The sequence below is a fragment of the Piliocolobus tephrosceles genome, chromosome 20, assembly GCF_002776525.5.
Source record: "Piliocolobus tephrosceles isolate RC106 chromosome 20, ASM277652v3, whole genome shotgun sequence".
In the NCBI taxonomy this organism is placed as follows: Eukaryota; Metazoa; Chordata; class Mammalia; order Primates; family Cercopithecidae; genus Piliocolobus; species Piliocolobus tephrosceles.
The window spans coordinates 31635723-31641750 of NC_045453.1; the positions used below are offsets into that span (position 1 = coordinate 31635723).

General features: G+C 57.0%; 1 protein-coding gene across 25 annotated transcripts in view; it reads left to right on the forward strand.

Annotated features, from left to right (window-relative positions):
• Positions 1 to 6028, forward strand: part of GNAS (GNAS complex locus) — a 72067-nt gene that overhangs the window by 46601 nt on the left and 19438 nt on the right. For 4 of the 25 annotated variants that reach the window (XM_023231866.1, XM_023231867.1, XM_023231868.1 and 1 more), the window contains exon 1: positions 3551 to 3975. The exons of 6 other annotated variants lie outside the window; for them this stretch is intronic. The gene's annotated coding sequence lies outside the window, so the exon portion shown is untranslated. Of the gene's footprint in view, positions 1 to 3521; positions 3976 to 5184; positions 5200 to 6028 lie in introns of those variants that run through there. 15 more of the 25 variants (XM_023231873.1, XM_023231876.1, XM_023231881.1 and 12 more) reach the window with 9 other exon arrangements.

The following is a 6028-nucleotide window of genomic DNA, read 5'->3' on the forward strand; positions in this document are numbered from 1 at the left end:
TTACTTTGTGGTTGGAGTTACTAACTAGTGAATATGACAAGAAAAAAATGTCCTAGATAATGACTACATTCGATTTCTAAGAACTTTTATGGTCTAAAGTAATAGAGCCTTCTTACAAGGATTAACTGGGACTAGGAAATGCTTTTTACAATTCCTGCTTTCATCATCTACATGACATAGACTTTGACATTCATTTGCAATAGCAGTTTCAGTCATTCTAGCTAATTAAAGTGCAGAATGTGCTTTGAAGACAGGAAACACTGTGGAAGTGCTAAATACTATTATTAAAACCTTACAGCTAAAGTTTCTGTTTCAGTGGAAACCTATTTATTGTTTCCTAGGCTATTAAAATAATATTATAATTATATTTGCTCTGGGCTCTTGGAAAACAACGTAAAATGACCCCAACTAATGAAGGGCCAAGGATAACATTCTTGTCCAAAAACTGAGTGACATCATAAGCAGAACACTTTTCAAGATTCTAAGCTGTAGCAAGTCCGTTGCTTCGAAAGGCAGACAAGGCATTCTTACTCAGAAAGGAGGATACCCAGGGGCCAAGGAACACAAACTGCCTTTATCACCACGAAGCTGACAAGACCACAGAATTCAAACCCAGATGTGGGACGTTGTTTCTTGTTGTCAATATGGAATGTTGGAAAGAAATGTTTTGAGGCCGTATCTCTGTGTAGCGTGTGACACCATCTGTTTAACCAAGTTTTTTCGTTAGGTGACCTAGTGTTTTAGGCTAGGGATGTGTTATGATCTCAACTGGCTGGCTTGGGCTTGAAGCAAGTCTCCTGAGCCACAGATCTGTGCTCTCTTCGGGCATTTTATACCCAAGATATTCTGCCCTTTGTCTCTCCCTGAAATCTCCATAACTCCCTTCTCTTCCTGAGCCAGATGAGGGGCCCCTTCCATTGGAAAGCTTTTTCATCTGGACTGTTCCAAGAATTATGCTAATAGATTGCCCCACTTTCAAAGCATAAACTAGGTACTTAAAACAGTAATGATCAATTAAAATAAATGACTAACTCATATGAAAAGGTCACACATGGTAGCCTCCAAATCTGAAAGACTTAAAAAAAAAAAAAAATCACAACTTTTAGGGCCTTGAGAGGTCATATCTGAGGCCAAAAGCTCAATAAAATCTCTTCTTTCACTTTGTGTGGAGTGAAAACAGAGAGCCTAGCTGACCGCAAACCAGCTTGTGTTTCAGCACTCTGGGTGTCATTTGCTTACCTGTAAACCCATGATTCCACCTGCTGTCATTTATTTACAAAGTAAATGCTTTATTTATTCATCAGTAGTCATAATAAAATATAGGTGAAACCTATACTTAAAAAATTTTTGTTTTCAAGAATGGCCTCATAGATTGAGAGCTGAAAGGAGTAAAGCCTGACCTTGCGTTACACATTTCTAGGACAATAGTCCCAATTGTGCCTTGCCTAGAACACATGCTAGTATATGACATGGGGCAGTTTCACCCCTTTTAAAGTTCAGGTGTGATACTTATCTAAAAGGGGAAGGTGGTAATGGAGCTCAGAGATTTCCAAATAAGGAGGCTCTTCATTATATTCATTGTATAACTTTGTAGCTCCTGGCATAAGTATCTAGGTTGTATTTGTTACTATTTACCTTACCTCTTAAAGACAATGTATCTGTGCTTTGCCACATTAGAAGCAGGAAGGAAGATGCTTTTGAACAAATGGAGCATAACAAAAATTTCTGGCCTATTCTTCCCTCTTACAAGTCTTTAACAATTTTTAAAAGTGACAATCAATCAAATTCAGCCAGGAATTTTTAATTTACTATCTAAAGATATAGAACCTGTGCCATATCATCAAGCGATTCTTTCCAATTTAGGTGGTGGATGACAGTGAGCCTTACTATCACTGTTACAGGCAGCCTAGGAATCATCAGTCCTGAGGTCTTACTGCTGAGTTTTCCCAGGAGCACATTCGGGTGTATCTGCACAATATTTTTATGCATCTTTGGTTAGGTGAAAAGCATCAACCTAGGATAGTTCCTTTGAGCATTTTCAAAAGAAGGTGTATTTTTGTGTGGAAGAGAGACCATGATCAGGAGTGTGACAAAAACCTGGCAGCAACTTTTCAGCAGAGTTCGAGAAAGTCAGGGGTCTGCAGCAACCTAGGGCAGGACGGCATCTAGGCTGCGCTTCCTGTTCTTAATTCCAAGTGTTGTTTGGTGACTTTGAATCGCCCTCTGTTGTCCTTTCAGGTTCATAAAAAAGAGGCCTTGTAGGATGGGGGCAGCGGTGTACCTGAAGGGGCCAAGAAAAATAATATGTGGCATCTTCATCTGTCACACCTTTTCTTACTCGAAGTGGAGCAAACTAGGGGAAAGGGGGGAATTTCAGTCATCCTGTTGAATGGCTTAAATAGCGTCTTTTTATTTTCAAAGCTAACTTAAAATGATACAACAGTTTGCTCAAGGCCTCTGGTGGTGTCAGCCGCCCCATACCCCTGAGGACTGTTAAATGTGTTTCCATGTATAAGTAGACTTTTCTTTTTTTCTCCTTCTCCATCCAAACATCTTAAGTTTCATGGACTCTGTTAAGAAGTCAAAGAAAAAGTTGGAAGACAGTTTGTGGACTTTGCATATCTGGGTTTTCCGGGATGTAGGCCTGTGTCCCATCAAAGACACTGCTCATGTCTTAGCTTGATTACCTGGCCGCCTCGGCTCACCTGGGCACATGGTGGGCCGCGGAACCCGCAGGCACCAAACATTTATTGAATGAATAAACTGTATCCCAGCAGACACCACGGTGGCAGCAGATGATCCAACCAAGGTCCCAGGAAAGGCGGGCTGGGGTCAACTGGTTGAAACTTTGGTATCCCTGCTCCTAATCCCGTGCACTGCTAGATCCTAGTGTGGGGCGGGACACTTGAAAGTTTTGAAAGAACCCTCAAACAACTTCACGTTCCGTAAACTACTTTTCCCTCTGTTCCAGAGCCCCTAGGGCGCCCAGGCCAGGCCGCCACCTCTCCCACCTGGGAGGACGCCTCGAGCACCGACTCCACAGCCACGGCCACCGCTCCTCGGCTCCCGTGACACCGGCGCGCCTGCTGCTTCGAGCACAGCCACCTTTGCACTCCCATCGCACTTTTCTCGTCCGAAGATACGAAACTCCGTCGGGCGTCGCAAATAATTCGAATTCGGCTCTCTGACACCTACCTCGGCGGGCGCGCGCCGCTGGGAGGGCGGGGTGGGTGGCTGGAGGTAAGGAGGCGCACAGCAGGGGTAAGCGCCGCCGTCGCACACTTTGCACGCCGCCCAGGGCTACACCACTCACCGAAAATTGGGAGGCAGGTCTGGGAGGCGGGGTTGAGCGCCCACCGTCTTGGGCGCGCCCGCGCCCCCCGCCATCGCGGCCCGCGCGCCCCTGGCCCACACCCGCGCGGTCCCCGCACCGGCCCGCACCCCCAGGGTGCGCGGCGGCCCATTTGGGTGCGTCCCCGGTGGGCCGATTTTTCGCGCTTCCCCTTCGGTTTATAGGGGCCGCTGCTATGGGTCGGTCCTCTGAAGAGGCTGGGGCGTCATCGGGGCCGGTTAGAAGCGCTGCTCCCCGGCGGGGACACTCAGTCGCGTCGGCACCGCGGAGCGGGCTGCGTCAGGTGGCTGGCCGGCGCGGCGCTCCCCTGCTCTCTGGCTCCGGGCTGCGGCGCCGCGGCTGGAGCGATCCCCTGTCCCGGCGCGGGGCGGCGGCGGGCGGCCGGCGGCCGGCAGGCGCTGCCTTGCGTGTGAGTGCACCTCACTCACATGTAAGTCGGGGAGCGCCGGGGCCTCCCGCGGAAGTGCGAGTCGCCCGGCGCGGGCAAGAGCCGCCGGGTCCGGGACAAGGCAGGGGCGCCCGGGCGCCGCTGCCCTGCCCCGCGCCTCCGGGCACCCCCCAATTCTCTCTCTTTTCTTTTCTCCATTGGCGTGCCCAAGAGCCAAACCAAGGAGCGCCTGAGGGTAACAGCAGACTCGTGCCATCCGCGCCTTTGCACTTTTCTTTTTGAGTTGACATTTCTTGGTGCTTTTTGGTTTCTCGCTGTTGTTGCGTGCTTTTTGGTTTGTTCTTGTCCCTTTTTCGTTTGCTCATCCTTTTTGGCGCTAACTCTTAGGCAGCCAGCCCAGCAGCCCGAAGCCCGGGCAGCCGCGCTCCGCGGCCCCGGGGCAGCGCGGCGGGGACCGCAGCCGAGCCCCCCGACACGGGGCGCACGGGGGCCGGGGGCAAGCAGGGCGCCAGGGCCAGGCGCGAGCCCAGCTCCCCGAGGTGGCCGGGCCACCATGCTGAAGATGGCCATGAAGCTCAAAGCCCGGGCGGCGGAGAGCCACAAGAAGACGGCCGCGGCGGCTGCCGAGGTGGCTGCCGAAGCTGCGGCGGCGGCTGCGGCGTTGGCCGATCCGAGAGAGCCGCTCGCCCCGCGGAAGAGCGGGGACCCCGAGAAGTCCGCGAAGAACCCCAAGAACCTGGCGCAGGAGGCGCCCCCCGAGAAGTTCCTAACAGACAAGGAGCGCAAGAAGCTCGAGAAGAAGCTGCTGGAGCAGAGGCGAAAGGAGGAGAAGAAGAAGGAGAAGGAGAGGAAGAAGGTGGAGAAGATGCTGAAGAAGAAGAAGAAGGTGCCAGAAGCCCAGGAGGAGGCCCGATGCCCCGAGGCCGCCGCCGCCGCGGCCGCCGCCGCCGACGACGAGGGCGCCGAGGAGGGCGCCGTCGGGGGCGCCGAGGAGGGCGCCGCCGCCGGGGGCACGAGTAGGGCCTGGGCCGAGTGGGACACGGACTCGGGCGACGAGGACGACGCCTACTACGCGGCGCCGCGCGTGGGGGGCGTCGTGTGGCGGCCTGGGCCGCTCAAGGCAGGCGCGCTGAGCGCCCACCTGCCCCTCGTGGTGTTCCTGGTCTTCTCGGTGCGCAGCCCCTCGTGGGTGCTCAACTTCCTGCTGCAGAAGCGCACGGAGCAGGGCCGCGGCTGCGGCTTCGTGTTCGGGGCGACCTGCTGCTTCAGAGTGTTCCTGGGCTGCGCCTTCTTCTCCTACTTGGGCGGCCGCGCCAAGCGCAGAGGCCGCGGGCGCTCCGGGGCCAGCGGCGCCTTCGGCTCGGGCCATGGCGCCCGGCGCCGGGGGCGCGAGGAGCGGCTCATCTAGTCAGACCCCCCACCCCGCCACCGCCACCAGACACCACCATCGCTGTGTAGTGTGGGTTTTTATTCGTGTTCGTGTGTGTGTGTGGACACATTTTCCTTTTCGGTTGCTCTGTCCTTTGGTTCGTGCTCGCCTCGCTTTTTCCACACTCCTGCTCTCTGGCTCTCTGTGTCTCTCTCTCTCTCGAAAATTTTCCTAAGTCCGGGCGCGCGCTCCCTCCCCTTCCGCCCACCCCGGCCCCTCGGCGGCGCCCGCGGGAGGGGGAGGAGGCCTCGGGGGCGCCGGGCGACGCGGTCCGGGGGGTGGAGCGTTGGCGTCGTGCGAGGGGTCGTCACTGGCGCGGAGACGCCCCCTCTCCCCCCTCGGCCCGGCCCGGCTGCGGCCCGAGCCCGGGGGGTGGGGGGCGTCTCCCCGGCCCGTCCCGTCCCCGGCCGGGCGCGGGCGGAGGGACCCCCTCCCCGGACTCCCGGGGGGCCGCCTCCCTCCGCCGGCACCCGCCCTCCCAGCCGCCGCCGCGGCCGCTCCTCGGCCCTCCTCCTCCTCCTCCTCCTTCCACCCCCCTCGCCGCCGCCGCCTCCTCCTCCCCCCGCCTCCCCCCGCCCGCCGCGGCGCTTTTGGCTCGGGGCGGCGGCGGGGGCCCGGCCGAGGCAATAAGAGCGGCGGCGGCGGCAGCGGCGGCAGCAGCTCCCGCAGCTCCTGCTCTGGTCCGCCTCGGCCCGGCGGCGGCCATCAGCCCCCTCGGCCTCGGCTCGAGGGGCGGGGAGCTGCGCGCGCCCCTCGGTCCGACCGACACCACCCTCCCCTTCGCGCCCGTCCGCGCGCCCCGCGGCCCGCGGCCCGCAGTCCGCCCCGCGCGCTCCTTGCCGAGGAGCCGAGCCCGCGC